The sequence below is a fragment of the Cebus imitator genome, unplaced genomic scaffold, assembly GCF_001604975.1.
Source record: "Cebus imitator isolate Cc_AM_T3 unplaced genomic scaffold, Cebus_imitator-1.0 Scaffold501, whole genome shotgun sequence".
NCBI classification, from domain to species: domain Eukaryota; kingdom Metazoa; phylum Chordata; class Mammalia; order Primates; family Cebidae; genus Cebus; species Cebus imitator.
The window spans coordinates 674915-695965 of NW_016107816.1; the positions used below are offsets into that span (position 1 = coordinate 674915).

At 36.6% G+C, this 21051-nt stretch overlaps 1 protein-coding gene and 1 non-coding gene across 9 annotated transcripts in view; both read left to right on the top strand.

Annotated features, from left to right (window-relative positions):
- Positions 1-21051, top strand: part of TCF12 (transcription factor 12) — a 370574-nt gene that overhangs the window by 172424 nt on the left and 177099 nt on the right. The gene's annotated exons all lie outside the window — the stretch shown is intronic.
- On the top strand, positions 862-964 carry LOC119468835. The gene has a single exon (XR_005197607.1). It is a non-coding gene; the product is annotated as a U6 spliceosomal RNA (small nuclear RNA).

Sequence of the window (21051 nt, forward strand, 5' to 3'; positions counted from 1 at the left end):
AAAAAAAAAAAAAAAAAAAAAAAGCCAGGTATGGGGGCACATTCTTGTAATCTCCTCAGCTATTTTGGAGGCTGAGGCAGGAGAATTGCTTGAATGCAGGTTGGAGAGGTTGCAGTGAGCCAAGATCATGCCATTGTACTCCAGCCTAGGTGACAGAGCAAGACTCCGTCTCAGAAAAAAAAAGAAGAAACATGGCCCTTAATCTCTTGATTCTAATTAGTGCACAGTCCCTTTGTACTACGTTGCTTCCCCTGACCTTTTTTCAACTTCTTGTGTTCAACCGCTTGTTTCATTTGCTGCCTTTTTCTACATTATAGCTCTGCTATCTTTTTCTTTCTTTCACTGCTGCTTAACTCTCATTAACTAGTCTGAGTTGTGGAATACCTTCCTCCATCTTTTTCATATATTCATTTATCCATTTTTTCTGCCCTTTACCATGTGAAAGTACTATATGGTGAAATATTAAAGTGAATAATATTCCATCTATCTTTATAGACTTTATTATTTTAGTGTGATAGAGGGATAAGGGTTTTGATAATTATCATGGATGGCAGAATGTCAGTGATATGGATAAATTCTTACAGACATTCAGAAGAGATTACGTTCAGGCACAACCAGAGGTGATCAGGAAAAGTTTTGTTGTGGGCAGCATTTAATCCAGTCAGTACTCTTTCTGTTGTAAGTGACAGAATGTAACTTAAATCAGGTTAAACACAAAGTGGTGTTTATTAACTCATTTATCTAAGAAGGCTTGAAGTAGATTGATTTGGAGCATGGGGGACCTAGGGATTTAAATAGTGTCATCAAGCCTCCCTCTTTCACCTTAGGAATATTTTGTTGAAAGAGTAAGATACAACTAACTCGCTTCGGCAGCACATATACTAAAATTGGAACGATACAGAGAAGATTAGCATGGCCCCTGTGCAAGGATGACACACAAATTTGTGAAGCGTTCCATAATTTTTATTTAAAATAAAGAAAGAAAGAATAAGATAGAACTAGAGAGGCAAATTGGGCCAAGGAGAGGAGACTTGAGAAATGGGAAAAGGTAGGAGTACAGTGTTCTGGTCTTTCCTTCTCTTGGATCTCTCACTCCAGTATATCCAGATTGCTCTAAATTGTTCTTCTGGGTTGCTGTATTGTAAGGCACCTTATTCCTTAGTGGTATGGAATGTTTTCTTTCAGTGGACTTGTGCACTTAATTTATAACATTCTGTCCCTGGCAGTATCATGTTTTTCTATGACCCTGCCCTGCCTCTACAGCCTAAAAAGCAGTTCTCTTTCCATAATTGGAATGAATTTTGATAGCCATTCTCTGTAGCTCTTCCTGTGAGCCAGAGATGACCTGAAGGCTTCTTTTCTACCCAGTCTGAGAGAGACCAAAGTAATACTAATAGCTTGGTTTCAAAGACATCCGACACTTTCCAGAGTACTCCTGTATGGACTCAGATCCTGCTTATCTTTGGAGAATTTATCTTAGAATGAATTACTTGAAAGTGTAACTAGGATTTCAGAAAATATAGGGAAAAATGTTTTATTTGAATTTTTAAAAAAACTTTTAAAAATTAAAACTAAAGTCAATATAGTATTAAAAAGTGAGCTATGTATTATTCACTAGGTCTTAGAGTAAATAAAGAATTAGATTTTTTGGTGTATTTTTCTCCGAAAATTTATATGGTAGTACATGTGTCCTGTATTTCACATTTGAATCTTACTGATTTTTCTCCTTAGTTATTAACCCACTGAGTCTAACTCAGATCTTAACCCATTAGTGATTTTATATATGATTAAATGGTTCTTTAACATCATTTTCATGGACTTCATGAAATCTTCAGTCTTTTTTATAGTATTCAACTTATAGTGGGTTTGTTTTGTTTATATTACAGGATATTCAGCAAAAGATTGATCAAAGTGATCAACTTCAGCTTGAGAAAGCTGTACTATCTGTAGAGGATAGTTCACAGAGGTGGTTTGTTTGTTTTTTAAATTGTCTGGTGTAATGGATTTTTTCTTGAGCTCACAACATTGATTTAACTGTGCATCCTTACAGACTCTAGGAACTTAAATGAAGTAGAACAACTTTATTTTTATTTGTTTATGCAATCCATTTCCTTATTGTCACTTGAGTGTGCATTGTCTATAATCAGTAGTCATCTTTAGGGATCCTTATTATTTTATAGTGGGCCAGTTACATAGATCTGATAAATGGTTCTTCTTTGAATCCTCCCATTTTTGTGTCTGGTTCTAGCCAAGTGAACATGAACTCTTGACCAGATGTTCTGAGTTCTGCCTGTAGTGAGGTGGATGACAGGGGCTGTGGCTACGTGGTTACTAGAGAACAAGAGAAAGATTGTTTTTTTTTTTTCTTTTTTTTCCCTTTTGAGACGGAGTTTCGCTCTTGTTACCCAGGCTGGAGTGCAATGGCGCGATCTCGGCTCACCGCAACCTCCGCCTCCCGGGTTCAGGCAATTCTCCTGCCCCAGCCTCCTGAGTCGCTGGGGTTACAGGCACACGCCACCATGCCCAGCTAATTTTTTGTATTTTTAGTAGAGACGGGGTTTCACCATGTTGACCAGGATGGTCTCGATCTCTTGACCTCGTGATCCACCCGCCTCGGCCTCCCACAGTGCTGGGATTACAGGCTTGAGCCACCACGCCCGGCCTAAAAGATTGGTTTTAAGGAGCTTTTGTAACTTTACAGTTCTGCTATATGCATAGAATTTCAGAAGCACACCATAGCACACTGCGGAGAATTTTGGACACTGTTTTGATTAGGAAAAGTCCTAGAGCAGCATTAACAGATCATACCTCCTCTGTGGTAACATTTCAGATTAGCCGCCTCCCCCTCCCCCTTCTCCCACATTTCAGATTCCTCCCTCCTCGTCCTTTCCTCTTCTTTCTTCTTTTTCTCCTTCTCCTTGTTCTCCTCCTTCTTCCTTTTTCTTCTTTTTCCTTCCTCCTCCTTCTCCTTGCTCCTTTCTTCTTTCTTTCTTTCTTTTTTTTTTTTTTTTTTTTTTTTTTTAAGTAGAGATGAGGTCTTGCTGTGTTAACCAGGTTACTCTTGAACTCCTAGGTTTAAGTTATCTTCTTGTCTTGGCCTTCCAAAGTGCTGGGATTATAGGCACGAGTCACCATACCTGGCCCAGACTCACTTCTTATAGTAAAGATGATACCTTCATCATTTAATAAAGGCTTTCAGAATGTTTTATTTAAAATAAATACTTTAACCTTAAAATTCTCATAGATGTTTGAACTGAAATGGACCTTAGCTATCATCTACCTGAGTGGTTCTCAATTGGGAGTATTGAGAAGTAATATGTTGTAAAGAATAGAAGTAGGGGGCGGTATTACTGGTACTCCTCATACCGTGAAAACTCTAGAACCTCTTTCTAAGTCAAGAATTAGAGGCAGCTTGATTAGTGGTCATGGTATTTACATAAGTTTCAATTCGCCACCAAAATAATTTTTTAGAAAAATTTGAAAGCATATGCTGAATTGCTTTGGTTTAAATTGTACAAATTATTACTGTTGTCTGAAGATTTCCATTGCATCTTGATCCTTTAATTGTATAGGTTTTTACTACATTGCTATAGTTGAATAAGCCTCACATTTTAAGTGAAGCCCCACAAAACAGTTGGTTATTTTGAGTATCAGTTTATAATTTTTGTAATCGCCTTATTTCCACATCTCAGCTTCTTTTTTTTTCTTAGAAAATTCAACCTTTACCTTTCATAACTCATGGTGTTTATGACTTCCAGTTTGGGATTTGTTGTTTTTATTTGTGATTTTAGATTTTAGAGAGGTCTTTCTTTTCTTTCTTTTTTTGGTGGTAGTGGTTTTTGTTTTTTGTTTTTATTTTTTGAGACAGTACCTTGCTGTGTTGCCCAGACTGGAGTGTAGTGGCACATCTGTGACTTACTGCAGCCCCAACTTCCCAGGCTGAAGTGATCCTCCCATTCAGCCTTCCAAGTTGCTGTGACTACACATATGTGCCACTGCACACCCAGCTAATTTTTTAAAAATTATTCTTTGTAGAGACAGGGTCTTGCTGTGTTGTCCAGGCTGGTCTTGAACACTCAGGTTCAAGAGATCCTCCAGGCTTGGCCTCTCAAAGTGCAACGATTACAAGCATGAGCCACCATTACTGGCCCATGATTTTAGGTTTCTGTGAACACTTGAACTTGCCATTCTACCTGTATTTCAGGACATTCTGATACACACACACACACACACACACACACACACACACGCACACACACATAATATATAGGGGGCTGAGTTTTTAAATAATTCTTTATCTTGAAAAATGTTTATTTGGGCATTTTCCATGTACGTGGTATGGGTTGGTAGTTCCACAGTCTTCCTTGTATTACATATTTGTTTTTCAGTTTGAGTATACTTCTGGAGGATTATCACACTTCCCAAATTCCATGAAATTTCTAGAGAGTCACAGTTAAAAGGAAGTACATTACAAGGCCACTTCCCAGCAAATTAAATCAATGAGTTTATTTATAGTTAATTGTAAATTTTGTTAACTTCTCTTACATACGTTTCCACGCTTGTCCCTAAAATTAGGGATTAGCAAACTGTTAACACAGAGTCAGATAGTAAATAGTCTAAGGTTTGTGGCCCAGCATACAAAATCAATGATAATCACATAGGTACTTTTATAGCTAGTTAAACATGTAAGTAGCTACATGTTTACGAACTAAGCCATAAACATACAACTACTTACATGTTTATATAGCTATATAAGTACTCCTATATTGTTGATATGGGGCTATAAAAATGACAGTTGGTGGCCTGGATTTGCTCCACAGGCTGTATTTGCCAGTCTTGCTTAAGGTAATTTAACGAAAATACTTCAAATAGTAGTAACTCTGTCAATTTGTTGAAGAATTAATATATATGGTGGCTGGGTATAGTGGCTCACTTCTGTAATCCCAGCATTTTGGGAGTCTGAGGCAGGTGGATCACCTGAAGTCAGGAGTTTGAGATGAGCTTGGCCAACATGACAAAACCCCATCTTTACTAAAAATACCAAAATTAGCCGGTCATGGTGACATGTGCCTGTAATCCCACTAGGGAGGTTGAAGCAGGAGAATCACTTGAACCCTTGAGCTGGAGGTCGCAGTGAGCCAAGATCATGTGACTGCATTCTAGCCTAGGTGACAGAGGAAGACTCTGTCTTTAAAACAAAAAAGCTATATATGTGAAATTGTATGGAAAGTACCAGGTTTTTTCTTTTTTATTTCAAAAACAGTCAGACATGATGGTTGGTGGTTGTGGTGGTAGATTATTTCTAAAGTTTCTAGAGCTATTCTGGCTCTATATAGAATGGTAACTTACTAGGTGAGTTGTTTTTCTGTTTTCAAATATGATATTGGCAAATTTTTAGGCAAAATACCAAATTTACTGCATCTGAAATCCTATGTTTCCCTTACTTTTCTATAATCAAAAGTGTTTTAGAAAAAACCTACTTCTTAAGATAGCAATATAAGATTGTAGCTTTAGTGTACATTGGGAGAGGAATAGGTGAAAATTCAGCTTCTCAGTAGAGGTGTGGCACTTGGGCAGTCACGTCACTATTGAGCAGCCTAATGTAGAGAGAAGCCTTCAGATAACAGCTGTAAAGAGTGTCGAGGGAATCTATGATGAGAGGAAGTGTGAGAATAGCCCATTAATGAAAAAAATACACTGTTGCTGTAGTGAATCTGTGCTATCCAACATGAGAAATCTCTCCAAAGAGTATGTGCAATAAAAATATAGCATTTTTCTAGGCATATGTATAAATATTTTTTGTAAGATAAATGTAAATTATGGATTTTGATGCAGTTTATAAAATACGTATTTTTAAAATGTCATGTTCAGTGATTAATGGTTAGTGTTTGAGGAATTTTCTGATTATTATATACTATTCATTTTCAGTTTAAAGCTGTCTTCTGTCTAAAGGGTTTAACTGGGACCCTGTCTCTACAAAACATTTTTTGAAACATTAACCAGGTGCAATGGCACCTGCTGTGGTGCCAGCTACTTTCTAAATGTATATTTGAAAAAGTTAAATGCAAATTGTATAGAGAAAACAGTCCCAAACACACTTAGGCAGATGGATTTTTATGCCTAGTAAAAGAAGACATTGTATCTTAGCTCTACCACAATGGAATTTAACCCAAGAAGGTAATTGAAAATACACATAAAGATACGTATACAGGAATGCTTGTCATACACAGTATTTTATAAAGAAAAATTAACATCACCCAAATGTCCAGCAGTATGGAACTAATTAAGTTATAATATGGTCGTATGATGGATAACATTGCACTCATTAAAACTTACCTTTCAGGCTGGGAGAGGTGAATCACTTGAGGTAAGGAGTTCAAGACCAGCCTGACTAACATGGTAAAACCCAGTCTCTACTAAAAATACAACAACAACAAAAAAAATTAGTTGGGTGTGGTTGTGGGTGCCTGTAATCCTAGCTACTCAGGAGGCTGAGGTGGATAATCCCTTGAAGCTGGGAGGCAAAGGTTACAATGAGCCAAAATCGCACCACTGCACTCCAACCTGGGTGACAGAGCAAAACTCTGTCCCAAAAACACAACCAAAAAAACACTTACTTTTCAAAATAATACTTTGTGATATGATTTTTCCACAGCATTTCATAGTGGAAAGGCAGAGTAACGTGTTACTGCAATATGTGTAGATTATAAAATCGAAAGAATAATATCAAAAAGTCAACATTGGTCTGATTGGAAGTATCAGGAGATACACCATATGTGTGAAAATATGCTAGATTTTCATAATGAGCATGTATTACATTTATACAGAAATTAAGACTATTTTATAAAAATAATTGGAAGATGAGAGGAAGAAAAAAATGTTTAGCTACAAAATTCAAAAATACAGACTTTTTTGGGGAGGCTTAATAAGATAGTTGTTGCAATATTAAGTACACAATCTTAGTACTTAGACGAGTGTGCTAAGCACATTGATTCTTCAGCTGGATTCCCTGTGTGGAGCTATGAGAATATTTTTTTTTTTTTTTTTTTTTGAGATGAAGTCTTGTTCTGTTGCTCAGGTTGGTGTGTAGTGGTGTGATCTTGGCTTGCTGCTACCTCCACCTCCTGATTCAAGCAATTCTCCTGCCTCAGCCTCCCAAGTAGCTGGGATTATAGGCATACACCACCACACCGGGCTAATTTTTGTGTTTTTAGTAGAGGTGGGATTTCGCCATGTTGGCCAGGCTGGTCTCGAACTCCTGACCTCAAGTGATCTGCCTGCCTTGGCCTCCCAAAGTGCTGGGATTACAGGTGTGAGCTCAGCCATGAAAAGTTTTTAGTGAAAAACCCTGCTTTGGTCTTTATTTATGCTCTTGAACAAGTCACTTACAGTCTTACTTTTCTCACTTGCATGATCGGGACATCAGTGGAAGTTTACAGGACTGTTGGCTTGAACATTGTGGCCGCTTCATGAACTATAAAGTGTTTGATAAATCTGAGTTGTTATGTTCGTTATAAGGGGTTTTTAAAAAGTGGTTGATTACTGTCAGCATAGGCATAAAAAGCAGATCACATAGGAAACAGCAGCAATTCCTGTTTACCACCAAAGCAGCCAGAAATTAGAGAAAAGGTTAAGTAAATAATTACTCCACATCCATACATGGCATATTATACAGCCATCACAGTCATATCTTTAGGTGTTCATGACCTATCCTTAGGTGTTGAGTTACATTAAATAAAAAAGGCTAAGCACAGAGAAACTTGTTCTAATTTGTTTAAGAAATGATACATATCTAAATGCAGTGTGGTGTTTTAGAGTGCAGTGTGGTATCTTGGATTGGACCTTGGAAAGAAAATTGCATAGGTGGAAAAATAGTGAAATTCTAATAAAGTCTTGGGTTTAGTTAATAGTAATGCTCTAATGTTAATTTCTTAGTTTTGACAAATGTAACATGGTTAAGTAAGATGTAGGGGAAATTAGATGAGATATGGGAATTTTCTTTACTGACAGTTTTCTATAAATGTAAAATTATTCCAAAATAAAAAGTTTATTTAAAAATTAGCAGGCACTTTTTTGTTTGAATAGAGTACCTCTGAAAGAATATACAAGAAATCACCAATGATTATTGCCCCCTGGGAAGAGAACTTCTGGCAGGCAGAAGTGGGAAAGAAACTTCACTGTATACCCTTTTGTATTTTGTACTTTGTGCCTATTATTACCATGTGCATGTAAATTGCTCAAGATAATGAAAAAGACAAGCCACAGAATGGCATATACAAATATTTGGAAAAGACATGTCTCATACAAATGTGTAAAGAACTTTTATATGTATATAAAATGTATAAAGAACTTTTAAAATGTAACAATTAGAAAACTTGCACTTGGTTAAGAAATTGGCGAAAGACCTGAACAGACACCTCACCCAGAAAGATAATAAGCCTATGCAGAAATGCTGAAAATTGTATGTTATTAAGGAATTATGAATTTAAAAGACAATGAGATATCCCTACACATATATTAAAACAGTCAAAATCCAAAACATTCACAATACCAAATGCTGCTAACAACATGAAGCAATAGGACTTCTCATTCGTTGCTGGTGAGACTGCAAAATGGTATAGTCACTTTGGAAGATAGTTTGACAGATTCTTACAAAACAAAACATGCTCTTACCATACAGTCCAACAGTTGTGTTCCATGGAATCTACCCAACAGTGTTGAAAATTAATCCACACAGTAATATTCACATAGAAGTTTTTAGCAGCTTTGTTCATAATTGCCAGACTTGGAAAGGACCAACCTGTCCTTCGTAGGTGAATGGATAAATCATGGTACATTCAGAGAGTGAAATACTATTCACTGCTAAAAAGAAATGAACTATCAAGCCATGAAGAGAGATGGAGGAACCTTAAGTGCAGATTACTCTGTGAAAGAAGCCAATCTGAAAGAGTATATATTGTATAATTTCAACTACATGACATTCTGGAAAAGGCAAAACAATGGAGACAGTAAAAAGTGATCAGTGGTTACTACGAGTTAAGGGGGATGGAGAGATGAATAGGATTTTTAGGGCAGCGAAGCTACATCTGTATAATACTTTAGTAGTAGATCTATGTCATTATATGTTTTTCCAAACCAATAAAATATACAACACCAAGAGTGAACCCTAATGTAAACTATGAACTTTGGGTGATAATGATGTGTCAATGTAGGTTCATTGGCCAGGCATGGTGGCTCATACCTGTAATCCCAGCATTTTCAGAGACCATGGCAGGAGGATCACTTGAGCTCAGAGTTGAAGACCAGCCTAGGTAACCTAAGGAGACCTTGTCTCTACAAAAATAAAATAAATAAAATTTTAAGAAATTAGCTGTGTTGATGGTGCACGCCCGTTATCCTAGCTACTCCAGAGGCTGAGGTTGGGGAATCACTTAAGCCAGGACGTCAAGACATAGTGAGCCATGATTATGCCATTGCATTCCTGCCTGGTGACAGAGTGAGACCCTACCTCAAAAATAAATAAATAAATACTGAAGATTTGTGGATTTCGAAGTCAAGAATATTTTTAAACTTTTATTTATAAGAAACTGCAATTCTAATGAGTGATATTAGCAAGTGAGAAGAGCTTTTTGGTCAACATTTAGTGCTTTCCCTTGAGTGCAGAGCACTCTTGTGCCTTTGGACATTAGGATATGGGAAGCATCAAAGACCATCGACAACCTGAGAATATTCGAAAATCAAGATAATCTGTATTTCAGAATTTAGTATTTACATAAAACATCCTAGTAAGAAGACATACTGATGTCTGGGGTAAAGGAAAGGTAGTAGAGGAGAAAAACACTGGAACATCTCAGTTAATTCCTTAGTGATAAAATTTTACCTAGGGCTGATTCCTGTCACTTTTCTTCTTTCCCTACCCCAACCCTAGAGGCAAGATGATAGAAAGACACAAAAACAAATTATATCTGGGTCTGTCCTCAAGTTGACTTGGGTGAGAAATGGAGTTTGAGAATTAAGTTTTGACTGTCTTTTATAATTTCAATCAGATCCTTTTTCTCCCTAAAATGATAGTTCTCTTAGGAAACTCACACAATTTCAGTTTTTTACTAGCCAGAGGAAACTGGCTCCAAAGGAAGAGTTTGAGAATCTGGGTGAGGTTGTTCTGATGGTCCCCGGGGTTGGGTGTTTTAGGCAAACAACTCCTTTGAGGGAGATCTGGCTTGGAGGCTCTTGATGTGGGGGTGAGGGACATTGTTGTGGGGTGGGAGTGGGTTCTTGGAAATAGAGTTGAGAAAAATGTTAGTGAGCTAATTCATAACTTCCCTTTGGTTTTTTAAAGATTCTGCTCTTTTTATCTACTGTTTTAAAGATTCTACTATTTTTTTTTAAATGTATACAAAGAGCCAATAACGTGGAAATATATTTTTTCCTGTGTTGTCAAAAATTTTGTAGTCTGCGAAACAAAACCTATAATTATGGCTCTTTTAAAATCATAATAAGCTATGATACATTATAAATTTAAAGTTTTCAGAAATATTTTTCAAATGGTTAGTATTATTAGTGAGGATGAGTCATTAGGACAGGTTTTTGTTGTTGTTTATGTTAAATCTGAAGTAAAAATAAACCTCCCCTTGCTTAAAAAGAGGTTCAGGATGAAGTGGCTAAATCTCAAATTTCCCTTTTTGCTTCAGTGTGTCAGTTAATCTAGCTGTAGGATATATTTATCCACAGTGAAGGCCACTGATGCATGCAAAGCTAAGCAGGGTACAGTTTTCCCTAGTGGGTCTATTTTCTCTGGGCATTTGTCGCTGTGCCTCAGTGTGTGTGGTCAGCTGTAGAAAGCTAGAAGGGCCAAGATGTCAGCTATTGAAAAGGTACTGAGATCCTGTTTTAGGAAGGGAATAAGACATCTGGTGTTTAAAAATATATATATTTCTTATTTCTCATAAGGCAGAAGTCTGCACAATAATAATTATTAATATTGTGTTAATAGGATATCTGTTAATTTCTGTGGCATTTAAATAATTTTGCAATTCTTTGTATTTTGTTCCTTTTTCTGTATTAGAATTTCTGTTTCTCTTGTCTTAATATCAGAGATTTTAATTTGTTCTTATAGTAGTTAACTTGAACCTGTGGCCTAGGTTAGCCATTAACTGAACTAGTTCAGATTATTTATCTTAACCTGTTATCGCATATAATATTTCAGGTTTTTGTTGAGATGGATACCACTGTATATATAAAAAAATGCATAGAACTTGTCAGAAGTAGCTTAATTGGACTTTCCACCTTCATAAAAATGTTAAAGTTATGGAATTTTTAAAATATCATTAAATATTCTTATCTAAATCATTTATATATTACCATAAATCAGAGCTGTATTTAAGTCAGCCATAAAGATTTCCTACTTATTGCAAATTAATACATAAGTTATCTAGAAAGCAGTTACTTGTGAGGGAACAAATTAAAGAGGTTAAAATGGCTATTGAGCTGTATATGATGGATGAAATATTTTAATTGAAGACACAAACAGTTCTAATACTTCTAATGAGAAAGTGTGTGGATCATTTAATGTCATAGGAGATCAACTAGAAGTTTGAAAAAAGTAAAAATGACTCCTAAATTACCCAGCAGTTTGTAAAGATACACCTTTCTCAGCATGCATTCTTGTGATCGCATAACAATGTATAACATATTTGATTAGGGTCATAATTGACTACCTTGAAAGATAGTGGTTCTAAGGGTCAGTAAAGCACACGGTAAGAAAGATTTAATTAACGTGATCAAGGTAGGCTCAAAACAAATCTGAGTATTAAGATTTTTTTATTTTAAGGAATTTTATTTTAAATATTTCATAGTCGGGGAAAAGAGCCGTGCTTTTGCCTTGAAAGCGCTGGCAGAATAGATTAGTGTCACAGATAGTGCGAAACTGTGACACTGAATCTTTTTGTCTTGTGTTAATAGGTTCTGACCTAATGTGTATCACATTTTCATTTTTAATACAGAATCTAAACAAATGCTTTGCCACTTGAGAAACTGGAGTCTTCTTTCCATGGTGCTCATGACTTATTTTCTCTGACTGGCTCTTACGAATTTGGTTGAAAGTTTGCCTTTAATTGAAGAAGCTGAGATTTTTTTGTGTACAGGAAAGAAAATAATGCAAGAGTAATAATGAAGGCTGCTGCTTTCTGTCTAGTTTCACAAAACCCTTTCTTTTGGAAGCTCAGTCTATCTTTATAGGATGCTTGGGCTGGGCCTAGATAGAATGGCTACATTGGGTGTTGAAAACTAAAAAGGGACTTGGTTCATCTCATTATACAAATGAGGAAACTGAAAGTGAGCCTCTGTGTTTGGTTAGAGTACTAACTGATATTAAAAAGGTTGAAACACTCTAAAAGCTTTACCTTCAAATTATTGCCAACTTCAATTAACTTGTTAAGTGAAAAGGGGGGAAGGTTTGATATGGTAGTAGGAGATTCAAATGGCAGAGCTTCCTGGGCTAAAATGGGTCAGAGCACAGAAATGTAGAATTCCAGTTAGTGAGGAACACGTTTATACCCTGTCCCAGATGCATTGTGCCTGTTGTTAGTCCCATACATTGGATTTGAAATGGAAGCATCTTTTTATTGTCCTTTCTTTTTTGGCTTCCTTTGATCCTGCTCTACTGTAGCTTTTTTTCTTGTTTTAAAGATGGAGTTTGTGACAAGTGGCTAAATCTGAATTGGCTTCTGGTTGGCTTCTGGTGGAAGGAATGTGTTATTTCTCCCTGGACAGAGGCATGGAGTGTCCAGATCCCAGGGAGTTTCCATCCAAACTCTATGAAAACATAGTGCCTACAGCTTTTTCTAGGTATTCATTGCGTTCATGAAAGAGAAATGTTGGGATCACTGTGGGTAGGGACGATTCATTTTCTCTCTAAGACCTAAGCAAGAGAGATCATTTAGACTGAGGTCCTTGGCCTATTGTTGTTGAGGAAAGATGACACAAAGGGGAATAGAACTAATCAGTAGGCCTTGCAGCCCAATTTGGGCATCACCAATGACAACCGTCAGCCACAGAAGGCCCAACTCTTGTCTCGTCTCTTAGTTTGCCTTTGTGGTGCAGAGAAATAGGTAGGTTTGATTTGTTTGTTTGTTTGTTTGTTTACTTTTGGAGACAGGGTCTCACTTTGTCTCCCAGACTGCAGCGCAGTGACACAGTCTCAGCTCACTGCAACCTCTGCCTCACAGGCTGAGCCCCACCAAGTAGCTGGGACTACAGGCATGAGCCAGCATGCCCAGCTAATTTTTGTATTTTTTTTAGAGATGGGTTTCACCATGTTGTCCAAGCTGATCTTGAACTCCTGAGCTCAAGCAATCCACTCACCTCAGCCTTTCAAAGTGCTGAATTACAAGCATGAGCCACCACACTCGGGGTGGTTTGTTTATCTTGAATAGAGTAAACAGTTTCTAAGTGGAAGAGGAGAAAGTGAAGAGTTACCCAAGAGTGCCTTATGAACAAGATGCTAACCCCTGTCTCCTCCACTTCTTTTAGATTACCAAAGAAAACTAACGTCATAGTGATCACAGGAATATTTCTGGAGTATAGTTTTTATTTTTCATGTGATTTACAAGGAAAGGAAATCCTCTGCCCCTCATCCAGTCTTACGAAGGTGGGAATGAGAATCGTTCTCCAAATTTTTTAGTCCAGAAACATGATCCTGCTGACAGCTGAGGGCCCTAGCTCTCTAGATTTGGGTAGACAGGCCTGGGGCTGGGAATATCCTCTAGGCAAGACTAACCGTGTGGCCTGGTCTCACTTGAATTTTCAGGTGATCTGACTTTCCAGTGATCTAAGATTGTAATACAAAGAAGCCAATTCAGTTTTTTTCAGGACAGGCATTGGGTTAGCTCTGCCTGAAGATGGATGACTACTTTGGCAGATAATGTGGAGGAAGGAACACCACTCTTTGGAATGCCCTCAGCTGTCTTAACTGTGACTGATTGTGCCTGGCCCAGCTGCAACTTGATCTCAACAAATGTTCAGGGAAAGAAGCTGCAATAGAGCCACTTAGATTGCTGTATTTCTGCAGTATAACAGTTGAGGTTCCATCCTTCCAGCAAGGTGTAGGCGGCCCAGATTTATTTGTGGAAAACCAGTGGACAGGCAATTCATTTTTGTGAAATTGATTTGGTATAGCACAAATTATAATAATTTTTCTCATGAGAGTTTTCCTATATTCATATTTTATTGAGTACTTCTATTTGCTAAACCCTGTGCTTAAGAGTGTGGGAAATATCAAGATGAAGAAGACATTACCTTCAAAAGAATTACTAAAGACTCAGACTCTGTACTTAATAAGCTTATGATGAGTATAAAAATAGATTACTGTCTAGACATTATATTCCATATTAAGCTGTAGTAATATAGAGCATTTTATTTGAGTAGGAGAATAAAAATAAAATCCAAACTCATTTAACTAAAACATGATTTTCAGTTTGAATACTTTAAGTTTCAGTTAAGAATTCTAGTTTTTCATGACAAGAAAGCTATCATGGATCTCCTGCACATCATTGTTCTATGTGTCTTACTTCTAAGATACAGCCTCTAGGCTTCTTAGTGTAGCACTTAAATACCTTCATTTTCTAGCTCAAGCGCTGTTTTTTTTTTCTCATCCTCATTTCTACCAAGTACCCCGCACTGTGGCCATATCCCAGTGACTCCCTTTTTCTAGAACTAATATTCAGCTTCACAGGTTTTTGCCTTTGCTAGGTGACATTGAGTTTCTTCTTATCCATCAAAGATTAACTTACGTTTGACATCTGTAGCTTCAGAAATAGGCAATCACTGCTGCTTTTGTATTTCCTTAATAATTTGTGCAGCTTGCTGAGTAGCATATCTTACTACCTTTTATCGTAGACATTTGTGTACATCTCTGTCTTTTTCTGATGAGTTATAAATTCCTTGAGGGCGGGTCTCTTTGTTATTTATATTTATAACTGTATCATCTACAATATGCCTGAACTGTAGCAATATTCAATAAATTAGCATTTCTTGAATGGCTCTCCCTTACCTTTCTTTTGCTTCTTTTTTCTTTTTATTTTAATGCTCATTTTCTAACACCCCCCTTACCTTTCAAGAAAGGAATACTGTCATTAATCTGTTGGAAGATACAGAACTCCTTTTGAAAAGGAGGCTGGGCTCAGTGGCTTATACATGTAATTCCAGCACTTTGGGAGGACAAGGGAGGAGTATTGCTTGAGACCAGGAGTTCAAGACCGGCTTGGACAAAATAACAAGAGCTTGTCTCTACTTAAAAAAAACAAAACCAAAAAAATCAGCTGGGCTGGGCTTGGTGGCATACATCTGTAGTCCTAACTACTTAGGAGTGTGAGACAAGGAGGAGGATGGCTTGAGCCCAGGAGGTAGAAGCTGCAGTAAGCCATGATGATGCCACTGCATTTCAGCCTGGGAGACAGAGTGAGACCCTGTCTCAAAAAGAAGAAAAAAATTAGTAAATTTAGAGATGAAACCTGGCTATGGCCTCAGTCTTGAAATAGAATCTTGGAGCTTCTCAGTAGTGATGGAGAACTTTAGTGAGTGGCTTAAATTTTGAGAACCATATTTAAGCCTAACAACTAATTTTTTTGTGATCCCTTTTTGAAATCTTGTTTATTTCGGTAATATGTGATTATTTATTACTTTTTGGCATAGGAGCATATTACATGTTCTATTTATTACTCTATCAGGAGCTTGTTACTTGGGGAAATGGTTGTAGTTGGCAGTCATCCCAAGGTGTTTTCAGCTAGTAGAAGAAAATATAGGTGGTTAACCTATTGTAATTGTTTGTCGAGACAGGGTCTTGTTCTGTTGTCCAGGCTGGAGTATTGGTTTAGTGCATCCTAGACCTCCTGGGCTCAAGTGATCTTCCCACCTCAGCCTCCTGAGTAGTTAGGAATACAAATGCACATCACCACATCCAGCTGATTTATTTTTATTTTAATTTTTTTGTGGAGACAGGGTCTCAGTTTGTTGCCCCTGCTGGTCTTGAGCTCCTGGAATTAAGCATTCCTCTCAATTGGGCCTCTGAAAGTGCTGGGATTACAGGTGTGAACCACCATGCCCCACATATAATGTTTATATCAACAGTTACTATTTTAAGTGGAAGTAGTGGTGGGACAGGTAGGATGGAAAGGGTTAGCTTTTGTAAGCATTTTTAGGATACGTGAAATCCTCTCATTTGTTTCTAGTTTCACAAAATCTCATTGTTCATATTTCCAAATAGACAACATTCTTGGTTTCAGAGTTGCTTGAGTTTAAAATAGTTTTATATCTTTGACATCTAGCATAATGGCTTGCCAAAAGGAGGCACTAATAAATATATACTGAATAAGTGAATGAATGAAAGCTGTTTTTTTTTTTTTTTTTTAACCAAACTCAGGACTAAAATGAGGTGGGTTTTTTTTGTTGTTGTTGTTCTGTGTTGTTTTGGTTTTTTTGTAAAGTAACAAAGAAGGAAAATTGAAAATTAACAGGAACTATCTTTATTTTGATATCTGTGTTGCATAACAGCAGTATTAATTCTCAAACAATTAAATATCTTATTAAGCTTTGGTTTAGGCTGACAGTACTTTGAACTTTTAGATTTGTTCTCTTACTGTAGTTTTGGAAAATAAATATTCTTTTGGGTTCTGTTTACCTCATAGGATAATGGTTATATTACCGTTTAACTGGAAAAATTAAAGATTAGGGGTTCAAAGTTCTATTCCAAAATTTTAGTTTCTCTTGTTGCAATAACTTTAATGTACTTCATTTATTTATGGAGTGAGCTACATAAACTAATAAATGAAACATAAGTGTATTTTAGTCTAGATGTTAGCTTCTGATTATAAAGAAAAAACATAATTTCTAAGGTTTCAACATCAGAATTACATTCTAGTAATTTTTGGTGAAAGCGGCAGTGATATTAGTAGCATTAGCATCTTACAAACAACTATTATTACTTGCATACTGTCATAGAAGCTATTTTGAAAATACTTAGGACCTGGCAAAGATGTGAATTATATTGGAAGAATCTGTAGTAAGTAGAAATAAAAGCATAAGCCTGTAGTCAGATTTTTAGGAAAGGCCATACTGTCTGTTTTTGCCTAAATTTTAATTGTGTTTCACTAATGCCTTGTATTCCACTAGTGATTGATTTGGATTGATAAACATAATCTGTCAGAATATTAATATATTATTATAAATTAGTCAAGTTCCTCATTGCTTAATTCCTAGCAGAGAAATTTTGAGTGAGGAAGGTTGCTCATTTTGGAATGTGGTGTACTATGGATGACAATTTACTGAAAAGAGGGGATCTGTGGTAAAGAGTTTAGCACCCAGGGCGCCGAGTAAGCAGAGAGATGCTAGGTAGTAGAAGAAGGTTGTAAGATGAGAAAGAAGAGGAAAACAAAGATATATTCCTTCCAGGCCTGAACTCAGAAAAATAGGAAGAAAATGCCATTGTCCTTCTCTCTTCTGTCCAGTTCCCAGACTACCATTTACATAGTTCCTTGCTGTTTTGGAGTCTGTCCTGATTGTTTCCATAACATCGTCTCATTTTATCCTTAGGAAAAAGTGTGGGGTAGGTATTATTATCCCATTTTACAGATGAGGAAACTGAAGCATGACAAGATTAAGTATCTTTTTACTTGACACTATTAGGAGTGATAAGGAAATATTGGTATTCTTGACTCCAGAGCCTATTTTAACCATCATGTGTACTGACTCAAGGTTCCACATACACATGTTTTCATAGGTAATCAATAAACTTTAGATTTTTTATGTAGCTGACTTTCAAATAAGGTGATGGATCTCAGTGGTTAATAAATAATCTCTTATTTTTTACTGTGATATATATTTTTATTTTATTTTGTTTTTGAGACAGGTTCTGGCTCTGCTGAAGAGCAGTGGCATGATCTCGACTCATTGCAATCTCTGCTTACCAGGCTTAAGAGATCCTCCCACCTCAGCCTCCTGAGTAGCTGGGACTACAGGCACATGCCACTATGCCTGGCTAATTTTTGTAGTTTTTTGTAGAGACAGGATTTTGCTATGTTGCCCAGGCTGGTCTTAAACTCCTGGGATCAAGTGATCTACCCACCTCGGCCTCCCACAGTGCTGGAATTATAGGAGTGAGCCACTGAGCCCAGCAGTAGATATTATTATGTAATATTTTCTAAGTAGAAATTTTCTTTTAATAATTATTTAAGTGATATATGAGAGCTATAAGATCATACCACCTGGGAGATTATAGTTTATGTAATAATTGCCATTCTCATGTGATTTACAGTGCTTCATTATTTTATTTTTCCTCTATATAATTTAATAGCTTAGAAGGAAGTATTTTGGTTAATTGTGATAGAGTAGTTGAAAAGAAGCCTGGGGACAGTATAATGAAGTAATTTATTAAAAACTTTTATTTACTCCCTTTTTTGGATGTGAGTTGATTTGAATACTAAAAGTTTCCAAATGTCGTCATTGGGCATCAGTGTTAAACTGCTAATGATGTCATGTAGATTTGTTCTTTTAATGACAGTTTTGTTTATGGAGAAAAACAGCCACAGTAGAAAAGCATGCCTTATGCTAAAATTCAACTGTTAAACGCCTGTTTTTTTTTTCTTTTTTGTGACAGGTTTCGCTCTGTCACCCAGGCTGGTGTGCAGTGGTGCGATCATGGCTCACTGCAGCCTTGACCTCCTGGGCTCAAGTCATTTGCCCACCTCAGCCTCCAGAGTAGCTGTGACTGTAGGTATGCACCACTATGCCTGGCTGGTTTTTTTTGTTTTTGTTTTTGTTTTTTTTTTAGACACAGAGTTTCACTAGGTTGCCAAGTTTGGGCTCAAGCAATCCTCCTGCCTCTGATTCCCAAAGTGTCTCTGATTACAGGCATGAGCCACTGCACCTGGCCTTCTTAGCATCTTTAAAACCCAATAAAATAAGTAGAAAAAAAGGATTTTAGCCTCTTCTTTACTAATAAAAATTAGATATAAATTAGATATTATTAACTTTGACAGAAAATAGCCTCTAAAGAGAAAAGAAAATAACCTCTTATGTTGCTATAATTTTAAGCTCTGCCATGAATGAGCAAAACTTAATTATTATGGATTATAGTTACTTTCCTGCAGGTGTGATCTGGGATCAAATTTTGGCTCTTGTTTCTAAGCTTCAGGTTCTTATTTTATTTATTTATTTTGAGATAGAGCCTTGCTCTGTCACCCAGGCTGGAATGCAGTGGCTTGATCTCAGCTCACTGCAACCTCTGCCTCCCAGGTTCAAGCGATTCTCCTTCCTCAGCCTCCTGAGTAGCTGGGACTACAGGCGCGTGCCCCCATGCCCAGTTAATTTTTGTATCTTTAGTAGAGACAGGGATTCACCATGTTGGCCAGGCTGTTATCAAACTGCTGACCTCAAGTGATCTGCTCTACTTGGCCTCCCAAAGTGCTGGGATTACAGGTATGAGCCACTGTGCCTGGCCAGTTTCTTAATACATAAATGAGGATAGTAATTATACTTACATTGTAGTATTGGTTTGAGATTTAAAGGACATGCTTGATGCAAAGAGCAGCACCTGGCACATTGATAGTACTCAAGCATTTTCTGTTATTGGTAAATTAAAATTTGTAATACCATTTCCCCCAACTTTGGATAAAGCTCATTTAATTTCATTTAGAATCTTGCCATTCTTAATAAGGAAACTGTTATTAAAATACTTGTATAATTTCCACAGTGGTTTATAGTCTACAAACATAGCTTGCAGATATTTTATAAAAATTGTTTTTATTTTGTGAAGAGACTATATTTCAGTAGTCTGTCCATAGACATATAAGCAGGGGAAGGCATATTAAATAAAGTTTTGTTGTTGATAATTTCATTGAGTCATTTTTGTCTGTTAACTTTGTTCGTCAATTCTTGCATTGCAGAAAGCTTATCTTGTATTCAGTACAATGATCAATTTAATTGGATCTGCAGTGTCTAGGATGAGGTTGCTTGGCCAGGATATATTTGGCAGTATGAGGAAGGCAAGCTTCTATGTTGATTATAACTCTGCCTTGTCACCATTGTGTTCTTTCTAAGCACAGACACAGCTTGGTCCCCTGGCAGTGATATACAGCAAACGTCAATAACAACCTTTGTAAATGTTAAATAAAAGAGCAGATTGAAGGGCAGTGATTCATTAGGAAAGAATTTTGTCTTAGCAAATTAACTCTTATTTATTTCTGTTAACCCATGCTAAAGAATCACTGACTGTCTCTTGAGACTTTGGATGCAGTTGCACTAGAAAACTATACAGATGAAGGGTCTTTCTTCCCTTTAATGGATACTTTTAATCGGCAGTGTGTGCTTTTTATTTGAAGTATCTTTTTAAAAAATTTCTTGAATTACATTTTGACATCTTACCAGTTCCCTTAAGCTTTAGACAGTGCTGTTACCCTTAACTTGCCTCCCAGTTATCAAAAACCTTCTGAACTTTACCTGTGGAAAATGTTTACCATAGATTTTTCAGTTAGTGGTTGAAATGTGCACATATGTACTACTTCTTAAGACTTACCTTTCTGGATCAAATCACTGGTGATTCTGCCTCAGCAACCAGACATAGACATCCAAGCAGCCAATATATTTTCAGATTTTTATGTCTAATATAGTTTTCTTTTTAAGTTTTTCTTGTCTTAACCAGTGTAAAGGCAACCTAAGTGTCTTTACAGTTATTAGCTAGAATTCCAGAAACTGACTTAATTCTTCTACTAGCCACACTTGAATTTCATATCTGTGTATATACATATTTGCTTGAAGATATTTGATTTATTTCCTTAAGGTAGAGTTAAAAGAAAGTATTCAGATTTTCAAAGCTAGCATTTTTTCCCCAAAGGAGATAATGTATTATCTATCAACCACTCTCTCAGAATAACTTCTTTGTTTTATCATGTACTATGATAGATTAGTCATGAATTTTCAGTTAATGAAGGGCTATTTATTTCATGCCTACCCTCACGGGTTTTCTTTTTCTTTTCTTTTCTTTTCTTTTTTTTTTTTTTT